Source organism: Elephas maximus, chromosome 14, assembly GCF_024166365.1.
Source record: "Elephas maximus indicus isolate mEleMax1 chromosome 14, mEleMax1 primary haplotype, whole genome shotgun sequence".
NCBI lineage: Eukaryota > Metazoa > Chordata > Mammalia > Proboscidea > Elephantidae > Elephas > Elephas maximus.
In genome coordinates, this window is record NC_064832.1 from 88,989,502 (window position 1) to 89,002,128 (window position 12,627).

Consider the following 12,627-nt stretch of genomic DNA (forward strand, 5'->3'; position numbering starts at 1 on the left):
TTGTGTAAGAAAATATCCTTGTCTCGCAAAACAACACAATGAAATATTACGGGATAAAGGACGCTGTATCTCCAATCTGTTCTGAAATGGTTCAGAAAAAAATTGATAATAGTGTGTATATTATATGTTGGAAGAGAAAGAATGTGAAAAAGAAAATGAGGCAAAATATTACAATTTGGTGAATCTAGGTGAAAGGCATATGGGACTTCTCTGTACCATTTTATAACTTCTCTGGAAGTTTGAAACTGTATCAAATTTCTTAAAAATGAAGGAGTTGTATTCAGTTGAGAGGCCTTGCCTTTATACATTTTGACGTCAGTATGGTCTTGGGAATGGCAATAGCCATAATTCAATCACTTCTGGAGCCCAGACATTTTAGTTGGAATCACAGCAAAGCAACACCAGAGCTGGAGGAGAACTTAGCCCGGCCCACAGATCTTACACGTTGGGAAACTGAGGCCTAGAAACGCTGTAAGTAGCTTGCTTAATGTTACACAATTAATCTGGTACAGAACTAACTGCTGACACATAGAGTATATTTTTAACCTGCACCAAATGCTCTTAGTATTTTTTGTACAGACCCCATTTTCAATTAAAAATTGACTGGAGAGTCTAAACCCAAAACTGGTCCAGGGTCCTCTTTACTGCAGACGCTTTTCCATGGGCATGTGGATGCACTTTGAAGTTCTCTGGGTGTAGAAAATAACGCCTTTGCTTGATGAATATAAAGCGCTTTCTTTCTCTCCAGTTACATATTAAAGTTGTAACTCATGGGAGTAATATAAAAATATACATAAAAAAGTAAATATATTGCAAATGTCATCAGTGTGCTGAATTGATCCAAAAGAAGTTAATTTATTTAAAGCTATTAAACCACAAGTCGACGAAGACCTTACTGTCTTTTATTGTTTTTGTTGAATCACACACATCAATATAAAGCCTTTGGGTATACTTACCAGGCCAGAAACAATTAAGCAAATTATACTCAAGAACAACCTAGCAAGCTTTTCAAATGTTCTAATCCAAACCTCCCACATCCATCAAGTAAAGGCCTAACTAACCGTGTGGATTTTGCACAGTGCCCTAAAGGCCAGAAAACTTGGATTCCAGAGCTTCAGTTGCAGACTTGGCTTGGGTGCTCTTTAAATACTCTTCAACTTAATTGCTTGTCTCTCCCTTTTGATGAAGTGGGCCAGACTCCCAACTATATCCCTGCCCCCAGCAGTTCACCCAACCCTTATTCAGCGATTAAGGATAAAACCAGTTGTAGTCCAGTTGATTTTGATTCCTGGTGACTCCATGCATGTCATAGCAGAACTGTGCTTCACAAGGTTTTCGATGGCTGATTTTTCAGTAGATTGCCAGGCCTTTCTTCTGAGGTACCTCTGGGCAGACTCAAACCACAGATCTTTTGGTTAGTAGCCGATCACAGAGCCTTTGCATTGCCCAAGGACATACAGTGATTAAGGGTGTTGTTAGGTGCCATCGAGTTGGTTCTGACTTATAGCAACTCTATCTAGCCCTCATCTGTCAGTTTGTCATACTTTGGGGGCTCAAGTGTTGTGATGCTGGAAGCTATGCCACCAGTGTTTCAAATACCAGTAGGGCCACCCATGGTGGACACGTTTCAGTGGAGCTTCCAGATTAAGACAGACTAAGAAGAAGGACCTGGCAGTCTACTTCTGATAAAATTGGCCAATGAAAACCTTATGAATAGCAGTGGAACATTGTCTGATTAAAGATAAGGTCTGATTATTCAACCAAAGAAATAAGATAAACAAGAGTTTTCTAAGCTCCTTAATAAATTAAAAAAAAAAAATTTTTTTTTCCAGACACCGGAAATAAATCAGTCTCTTCCTCTGTCCCACTGAAGATGCAGGAGAAGCAACCCCAACCCACGAGAAGATGGTGTTAAATGGCCAGATGCTCAGAAGAGGATGGAGGGTCAGAAATACCCGTGTGCCTTGGCCCTGTTTCCTCTTCCAGTCTCCCAACTGACTCTCATCCGCCACTGCTTTCATCTACTTTTCTAGTCCTTATTTCTTTTTTTGTCCCTACACCCCCAACTCCATCTCCTACCAAGAGCAAATTCCTAACCCACCTCACATTTTCACTCAGGAGTATGTGCAGTAGTTATTAATAAGGGCTTTGGAGACCAGTCAGCCCCTCTCCACCGTTCCCTCCTATCTTTCTTCCACACACAGTCCAGAGATCTTCTAGGAGGCTTTAGTGTATGGGTGGAGTGGTGAGGGATGAGGGGACAATGGAGCTTTCTGCATCATTGTGGCTGCTTCTTGTGGTCAGGACCTCGGCAGGATCCGCAGTAGGAGGCCACAGCCTGGCCTTATCCTCTCCCCTCTGCCATTCTGCAGCTGGAGCGGTCAGGGTACACTTTTGAGGCTCTCCTAAATTAGCCAGTTGCTGTCAGATTGACTCGGACTCGTGGCAACCCCAAGTGTTTCAGGGTAGAAATGTGCTCCATAGGTTTTCAATGGCTAATTTTTCAGAAGTAGATCGCCAGGCCTTTCTTCTGACGTTTCCCCTGGGAGGACTCGAACTGCCAATCTTCTGGTTAGCAGCCAAGTGCACTAACCATTTGCACCTCCCAGGGACTCCTCTGCTAAATGTGGAGATAGAAAGCAGAGCCCTAACCCCAGACTCCACCACTCAGGTTTCCAGCCCATTCCCATGATTAGCAATTGGAAAAGTTGACTACACTTAGGTTTCCCAAACTGCATAAGGTTACATACAAATCAGAAGGGGATAAAGCTGCAGCCCTATCCCATCGCTCTGTGTGTTTTTCCCATTGATAGTCCAGTGTCTGATTCTTTCCTGACAGGCCGGAAGGAATGCATCACACCACAGAAAGAGGCAGCCTATTCAGGCTGTACCTATTGCCTTCATAACAGCTGTCTGAATAATTAGATAAGGAGAAGTGCTTTGGTTTGGAAACGACCGATGCTCCTCTGCTTGCCCAATTAGGAAAGCAAGAAGTAAGATCATGGTGCCCTTCTTTGTCGGAACAGGAAACATACACTGACATCTAATCTCATTGGTGACTGTGTAATATCTAGAAAATGTCAGGGACCTTAGAGACAGGCTGGGGCAACACTTCAAGTCCAGGTGTGAGTCAGTGAAAGCCCAGAGAGATAGATAAGAAAGGAGCCCTGGTGGCATAGTGGTTAAGCACTTAGCTGCTAACCAAAAGGTGGTCTGTTCTAACCCACCAGCTGCTCTGCGGGAGAAAGTTGTGGCAGTCTGCTTCCACCTTGGAAACCCTATGGGACAGTTCTACTGTGTTCTGTAGAGTCACAATACGTCAGAATCTCCTCAGCGACAGTGGGTTTTGGATTATGAGACTTTTGGGGGGAATATGGGGAAATTTGAATATGTTTATTACGTACGAGGAAATGACTGTCAGTTTTCTTAAGTATGGAAATGGTATTGTCATTATGTAGGGGAATACTATAGTTCTTAGGAAATTTGTGCAAAGTATGTAGAGGTCCTGGTGGCACAGCGGTTAAGTGCTCAACTGCTAACCCAAAGGTCAGCGGTTCAAACCCACCAGCTGCTCTGCAGGACTGTAAAGATCACAACCTCGGGAATTCAATGGAGTTGGAATTGACTAGATGGCAAGGGGTTTATTTAGGAGTAAAGAGTCATGATGTCTGTAACTTATTTTCAAATGTCACACACACAAACACACATTGATAAAAACAATATAGCAAAATGTTAACCATCATTGCATCCAGGTGGAGAAATATATTTTTCAACTTTTCTGTATGCATGAAATTTTTCATAATAAAATTTAAAATATAAATTTTATTTTACATATTTTATAAATTTCTTGATTTTAAACCTTATTTTTCATCAACATTGAACAGCTTTGTTCCTTATTAATGGAATTTTAGGCATCAGAAGATGACTGGTAATTTTGAGAGAACAGAGAGGTCCTTCTCAAAATCCATAATCAGTCTAGGTAGCCTCTTACTTCTTCTCTGCATAAAACTTCTTACAAACCAGGACCACACTTTTGGAATCCTCACATCGGGACATGTGGTCTGATGAAGAATTATTTTCTTATTTTTGCTTTTATTCATATGAAAGTCTCACAAAGGTATAAAAATCAAGACATGTGTAGATATGCTTTTTTGTTTAATATCTAATGGATCACCTTTTTTGAAAATGACACAGTTAAGTGAAATTTTGCTGTTTCAAGAAGATTTGGGATAGTTTCCATAACTGCGTAGTCAACTCCAATTTGATTTTGCAGCAAAATCTTTCTTTAACTTTACAAGGTCAATTTAATAATCCGTATGACATGTGTCGAGGATAAAAACTGTATTCCTTGTCTTCTATTCTTAACTTTAATTTCCTTTTCGAATCAGGCTTTTAATTTTGACCTTCACAATTACTAAGGAAAATCAGATTGCAGTAATTACAATATTGCAGTAACAGCATCTAAAAGTATGGTTTGATTAGTCCATTAACCTAAGCAAACCATAATTTCAACTCCTGAGAATTTTAAGCTGATTTAATCGTAGCTAAGTTTTTTAAGTGACATGCTATTCTTTTTTTATGATAGCTGGAATATTTGCAGACCAAGTCAGAGGTTACATATTTATTTAGAGTGTTACAAAGGCCAAAGGAAAAACTCGTAGAAGAAGCAGATTAATTTATAGGAAATACATATTTTTGAAAATATTAACACTTGGAATTCGCATTTGATACATAACATTTTAAAATTTGGTGGACATAGAAAGACATTTCCCAAGGGCTGCTTTGGCCTATTTTATTTAATATTTCCCGTTTCTGTAATTTTCACTCAGGGTTTTGACCTGAAAATGTGCTTCCTGTCTTCTTCCTCCACAGTTATGTTCACAACGATCTTTGTTAGGTAAGCGATGTTTTAGTTCCAAGTCAATAAATGAGGGACTGAGGAAAGAGGTGGACTCTCATTAGACATTTAAGTGGAGATTTTTCAGTAGTTTAGAGGCAATGGGGAGAGACCATGAATATTCTCCTCCAATCTGACCTACTTAAGTCAGGATGACAAAAGAGGGGCTGCCTGCTTCCTAGATGTCGGCTAAAGAGATTACATGGATAAAACGGAAGATTTTCCATTGTTAAGATTAAAAACTGGTCCTTTAACGAAGTGTCAATGAGAGCATCGTGAGTTTAGCTGATACACAACAGTATTAGAAATGTTAAGAAAGAATCAACCCAGTACCCGGTGCAAGGAACAATTATTCAAAGAGAGAATTTTCTGCACAGAAGCACTGAAATGAGGATTAAAGATCAGCCCTCGACGACAACAACAACAACAACAAAGCGTAGGTGAAATCGGAAGCCAGCACAGACTCCTGCAGAACTGGTTTACCTCTTTGCTGAAGTGTGAGGCTCAAGGAGGAAGGTCAGCTTTCTGGGGTCAAATAGAAGCCGTGGGAAAAAGCAAAGGTTCTGCGCAGGGTGGGATGGAGGGTATGTGTGCGTGTGCGTGTGCGTGCGCATGTGTGTGTGTGTGTGTGCATGTGGGTGCGTGCATGTGTACACTGTGTGTGCATGTGTGCATGTGTGCGAGTGTGTGTGTGTGTGTGTAGGGAGAGGAAGGCGCGGTGGGGGGAGAAACAGAGACATAGACAAAGACCCACTCCTTTACAACGCTACAAATGAATAGAGTTGCTGAGTGTCTAGGTCTGGGGATTCAGAGATTATCACACTCTGAGGAGCTCAAAGTCTAGTGGGGAAAACAAACCTAGAAACAGATACTGGGCTGTTGTGCTGTTAGGTGTCCTTGATTCAGTTTTGACTCATACAGAACCCACGTGACAGAGTAGAACTGCTCTATAGGGTTTTCTTGGCTGTAATCTTTACAGAAGTAGATTCCCGGATCTTTCTCCCACAGAGCAGTTGGGTGGGTTTGAACAGCCAATCTTTTGGTTAGCAGCCGAAGGCTTAACCATTATGTCACTTATAAATTATTTGAATAAAGGACTATTGTAACACAGAGGACAGAAACTCGACATCTGCAGAAGGGGCCAACTTTGGTGAGTAGGTGACATCTAAGCTAGGTTTTGAAGAACGACAAGGAGTTTTTTAAAGAAGAAAAAGGGACGTTGTGGCAGGACGGACAGCTGTGCAGAGGCACAGAGTTTAATGGACCTAGTACAGCCGGGTGTCCTGAGAAGGCTGGTATGGCAGTGTGTGAGAACTGCTGTAGGTGAAGCTGAAGGGAAGGAGGGAGCCTGGTTGTTCACCGCCTTTTGGAGTTTATTCAAAGTATTCGACCACAGGGAGTCAAAATATTTTTTTTTTCTAAGCCAGGGAGTGGTTTGATTTATAAAAACACAAGTCTGGAAAAATATGAAGGAAAGGGCTGAGTAGAGAGAGCCTGGAGGCATGGAAACCAGTTGGAAGGGCATCACAATAACTATTAAGGCAATGGCAGCGGCGGCGGGTAAGGGCTGAAGAAGCATGGCCAGATTTCAGAGATTGCGGAGGTGGAGTCTATAGGGACTAGACAGGAGCGGTGAGAGAAAGAAGAGGCAAGGATGGCATCAGAGTTGCTGGCTTTGGTGGATAATGGCAGCATTTACCAAGGCTGAGAATATAGAAGGCAGAACAATATGGAGGCTGTGGAGGAGATAATGAATTCTGTCACATATTTGGAAAACTGAGGTATCTTCTGGAAACCAGATGTGTTGATCTAGCATGCAACAGGCGCTTTGAGCCTAGAATCCAGAAAAAGGTAGGGCTTGGGGAAATGAAATGTGGATCTTGTTATCATCAAGAGGATGGGAGCTGTGGATACCAGAATCATTTGAGTGAGGAGGCCAAGGATGGAGTGCTAGGGAAAATCATCATTTAGGACAGTGGTGCTCAACTAGAAGTGATTTGGCCCCCTGGGGACATTTAGCAAGGTTTGGTGCAGTGGTTAAGAGCTTGGCTGCTATCCAAAAATTTGGCAGTTCAAATCCACCAGCAGTTCTTTGGAAACCCTATGGGGCAGTTCTACTCTGTCCTATAGTATCTCTATGAGGCAGAATCGACTCAATGGCAATAGGTTTTTGGTGGAGATACTTTTAGTTGTCACAACTGGGAGGAGTAGCGTGGGCTGCTAAACATTCTACAGTGCACAGAACAGCCTTCCGCAACCAAGCATCACCCTGCTCAAAATTTCAAGGGTATTGAGGTTGAAAGACCCTAGTTTGGGGAATGCACAGAGGAGTAGAAGTAAGCAAGAGTAAGAAAGAGAGAGGGAAAAAAATGAGGAGGAAGGAGAGAGCAGGTTGCTGCTGAATGCAGGGCAAGAAAGTGTTTAAACATCTGGGGCATGAACAGGACCAAAGGCTGCCATGCCATGGGGGCAGAAAATTGGCTTTTGGCTTTGGCATTTAGGAAGCTACAAGCAACTATGGTGAGAACAGCCAGTTTTCGCCCAACTATGTAGAGTAGTGGGGGCAGAAGTCAGGTTATAACAAGGTGCCGAGAGATTGGTAGGTGAGGGCATAGGACACTGAGCGTGCACACTCTCTCAGGAGTTTGCTGGTGAATGGGAGGAGGAGGGAATGATTTTTTGCTTACAGTGAAGGAGACTCATGTCTCTTTTTCTGAGAAATCAAAATAAAAACTAACTTTTATTCAACATTTATTATTTATGTACCAGGCACCAAGTGTTTTACATACATTACCTTACTTAAAACTCCCAAGAACTATTCTTCGGGTTTTACAAAGGAGGCTGTAGAGCCCTAGTTGAAGACACGTGGTGAAGGCACAGACAGGAAGTAGTGAACTCAGCTGTGAACTCAGTCAGCTAGTGAGTGTTCAGAGGCTCTCCTGAGCTTGGTGGTTGTGCTGTTGCTGCTGCTGTTACTACTGCTGCTCACAGCTTCCAACTGCCTACTTGATGCAAAGCCAGCCTCCAAAGTCTGAGGAACTGATCACCAAAAAATCTCATTGTCGTCAAGTCGATTTCCACCTCAAGTGGCCTTATAGAACAGAGTAGAACTGCCTCATAGGATTTCCAAGGAGTGGCTGGTGGATCCAAACTGCCAACCTTTTGGTTAGCAGCTGAGCTATTACCCATTGAGCCACCAGGACTCCAAGAAACTAAGACAATTGGATAATCTCAAGGTCCCTAGGTCCTATGGATTTCCTCCCACCACTCTATTCAAGGTTGGTCTAGGTAAGGAATAGTGCTTGAGAACATAGTAGTTATTCAGTAAATATAGACTGACTGACTGAATGAAGCAGCAAGAAAGCAGGTAGCAGAAAGGGGAGTGCTGGGAAGAAGTCTATCAATTGTTCGCCATTTGGGTCCAGACTGAGCAAGGGCAGTAGTGAAGTCAAGTCAAGGATGATGAGATAGACTGCTGAGGCTGATCTCTTTGGGGTTCCAGGTAGAAATAGGATTGGATGGGCCTTGAAGCCTGTGTCAGAGGGCTGAGAAAAGATGACATCAGAGGAGATGCCATAACTAGTGTTTAATCGTGCCATTCAAAAAGTTTCACTTCAAACACCCTGTTTGGATTGAATTGTGTCCCCTCAAAATACACGTTAGAATCCTAACCCCTAGGATTACCTGTGGATGTAATCCTGTCTGGAAATAAGGTTCTTTGTTATGTTGATGAGGCCCTATCAATGTGGCGAGTGTCCTAAATCTAATCACTGCTAAATTAACAGAGCAGCATAGACACAGAGACAATGGCGCACAAACCGGGGAAGACAGATAGATGCCATGCCCCGTGAAGGTCGCCAAGGAACTGAGGAACGCTCAAGAGACAAGGAGCTTCCTCCAGAGTTGACAGGAGAGAAAGAGAGCCTTCCCCTAGAGCTGGTGCCCTGAATTCAGGCTTCTAGCCTCCTAACCTGTGAGGAAATAAATTTATGTTCTTCAAGGCCACCCACTTGTGGTATTTCTGTTATAACAATGCTAAAAAACTAAGACACACCCCAACTAGCATACAGGCAACAATATAAATAGGCAGTTCAAAGGAAAAAAAAATCTTCAAGTGGCTAATAAAACATACAAAGAGACACTCCAGCTAACTTGAGTTATAGAAGTATGCTAAAGCAATAAAATTTTTTCATCTTCCAAAGATCAAAGGGTGTATTAATACATAGAGCTGGTTACAGTGCAGTTAATTTCATTTATCTCTTTCAAAATTTCAGTGCATGTCATGTGCCTTCTGATCCTGAAATTCCATATCTAGGCATCTACCTGTAAAACCAAACCTGTTGCTGTTGAATCGATTCCTACTCATAGCAACCCTACAGGACAGAAAAGAGCTGCCTCATAGAGTTTCCAAAGCTGTAATCTTTACGGAAGCAGACTGCCACATCTTTTACCCACAGTTGGTGGGTTTGAACTGGTGATCTTTCGGTTAGCAGCCGAGTGCTTAACGACTATGCCACCAGGGGCCCTGTTATCTAGGCATCTATCTTCCAGAAATACGCTCACCTGTGCACAGATACATGTATACAAAGGCGTTCAATGCAGCACTTTTATTTTCAATAGTTGTGACAGGAGCCACTATAATGTCATGGCTGTAAAACTTGGTAGCCCTTCACCTTGACAATGGTAGAGCTTCTGCTCTCATTGTCTTGTGACTGTTCAAAACTTTTACTTTCTTGTCAATGCCTCCCCCATCATCCTAAAGACAAAATTTCCTCACACCCCTCCCCAAAAGTCTCTGTATCCAAAGTCTTCTGAGTATCTGCCTTTACATGTCCCAGTGGAGAAGCTGCCCTATTCCACATCCAATACCCACCAAGCCAGTCCTTCCCCCCGAGCTCATATCCTCAGACACTGTGCCCCATTAACTACCCAGCCCCCCAATGTTATCATTCTTTCCTTCCCTACTGCTCATCTCTCCAAGTTATAAAAAACCCATTGCCATTGAGTAGATTCCAACTCACAGCAACCCTATAGGACAGAGTAGGACTGCCCCATGGGTTTCCAAGGAGTGGCTGGTGGATTCAAACTGCTAACCTTTTGGTTAGCAGCCAAATGCTTAAACCACTGCGCCACCAGGACCCCCTTCAGGTTATAATCGTCTGAATTCACTCCATGCTAAAATAAAGCAGCTTCTTAGAATCCTTTCTTGAGCCTGTGTCTTCCTTAGAGCTAGCCCAAACTCCACTCTTCTCAGCTCCTTGAAAGATTGGTTTCTATTCCATTTCTCCATTCCTCACTTTCAAATTACTACTGAGTCACGATTATCCAGATGCTCTCCCTTCCCCCTATATGCCATGAAACCACTCTAGGAAATTCGCCTGTACATTGCCAAAACCAATGGGCACTTTTTAGTTTTTGACTTACTAAACTTAAGCTGCCCACCTGCTTGTTACTGAATGTCCCCTCTTCTGGCTTCTGTGGCAGTGCTTCCTCTGTTCCTCCACTCCTTGACAGCACTTTCTGAGCCTTTTCCCTGGGCTTCTCTATCAGCTCCTTAAGCTTTTTTCACACCCCTTCTGCCAACCTTCTCATTTTATATGATCTCCTTAGGAGGATTTAATCCACTCTTGGGAGGTTTTTTCATTTTCTAAATTTTATTTATTTTGTTGTTGTTGTTTGTTTCTGTTGAGAATAGACACACCAAAACACACACCAATTCGACAGTTTCTACGTGTACAATTTAGTGACATTGATTGCATTCTTTGAGTTGTGCAACCACGTTTACCCTCCTTTTCTGAGTTGTTCCTCCCCATTAACATAAACTCACTGATCCCCCTAAGGTTCCTATCTAATCTTTCTAGTTGCCATTGACGTTTTGATCCCATATAGATAGTTCTTAGAAGAACATAATGCTCAAGGCATAACTTTTTTACTAGTTAAGCTAACCATTTTTGGTTTTAAGATGATTTCAGGGGATTTCTTGGTTTAAGGTTTAAAGATTGTCTCGGGGAAATAGTTTCAGGGGTTCTTCCACCCTTCATGGCTACGGAAAGCCTGGAGTCCAAGAAAATTTGGAATTATGTTCTACATTTTCCCCCTTTTGATCAGATTCTTCTATGAAATGTTTGATCAAAATGTTCAGTAATAGTAACAGGGAACCATCTAGTTCTTCTGGTCTCATGACAAATGAGGCAGTTGTTCACGGAGGCAATTAGCAACTCACTCCACATCCCCCTTCTGTTTCTGCCTTTCCTTCTTCCTCTGTTGAGTCAGATAAATAGAGACCAATGGCTGTGCCTTAGATGGTCATTGGCAAGCTTTTAAGACCCCAGGCACTACACGATGAACTAGGAAGTAGAACAGAAGCACTAAACACGTTATTAGACCGATTAACCCAAAACCTTCAAACCAGTGAATCAAATCCCATGAGTGTCTGGTTGTATATAAGCAGCCTCAACAGCTACTCCTTTTTTTTTTTTTTTGTCATTGTTGTAAGTTTATCTATCACACAACTTTTTACAATTCGACTTTCTACAGGTGTAAAATTTATTGACACCAATTACAATAATTGTTTGTGCAATCCTACCCTTAATCTGCACAATTTTTCCATCACTGTTGACCCCTTTTCCTCCTCCCTCCCACCGCTGGTAACCACTAATAAGCTTTGGTCTATGTACATTTGCTTTTTCTTGTCTTTTTATGTAAGTGAGGTCATGCAATAAATGTCCTTTTGTGATTGGCTTATTTTGTTCACGATAATGTCTTTAAGCTCCATCCATACTGTAGCATGTATCAATACTTCATTTCTCCTACCAACTAAGTACTATACTGTATGTATGTACCACATTCATCTGTTAATGGACATTTAGGTTGTTTTTACCTCTTAGCTATTGTGAATAGTGCTGTAATGAATGCTGGTGTACAAGCTTCTTTTTGAGTCTCTGCTTTCAAGTCTTTTGAGTACATACCTAAGGGTGGAATTGCTGGATCATATGGTAGTTCTATTTTTAGTTTTTTGAAGAACCATTGTTGCAGGGCAAGGCTTCCCACCTTGGAACCGAGTCCTGCCTAAGTTCTTGCCTTCTACTGACCAAGAATGATCAGGAGAGGCTCAGAGCCTCCACATGAACAAAGGTTTATTAGTGATAGAAAGAAAGCAGAGGCTTGTGAGGGAGAGGTGGAGAGGGGCTTCCGCCTATGCTAGCCTCCAGTCTCTCCCCGAACAGAGGTTTTCCTGGAGTTTATAAAGGGTTTTAGGCAGGAAGAATCTTATGTTTTATTCTTTGCTTTTTGGGGGAAAAGGCAGGGCTTTATGGGAAATGGCAGGATTAAAGAAATTAGGTGGGTGCGTATCTGGAATCCAAGGTGGAGTCAGTTTGGACAATGTCACCTCACCACTGTGCAGTCTCAGTGGTCACTTGACATGACTAAGGTCACACCCATTTTCACTGTGTACGCTCTGGGGATCAGCTAATTCTGTTCATCTTTAGGAAACAGCTTGCAGGGAAGATATGTAGAACTCTATACATCAGGGTCCGGGATGTGGGTTATCTTGTGACACTATGCCCTATGGTGGATTCCTGAAAAACAACTAACAGAGAGAGATATGCAAAACTTTGTGCCTCCCAGGCTGCACATGTGGGTTATCTTGTAACACCACCCCAGGGATAGTGTCCCAGATCAAAGGGCCGGCTATTCTGGCCTTGAGGCTGTCCAGCCTTCTGGTCCCT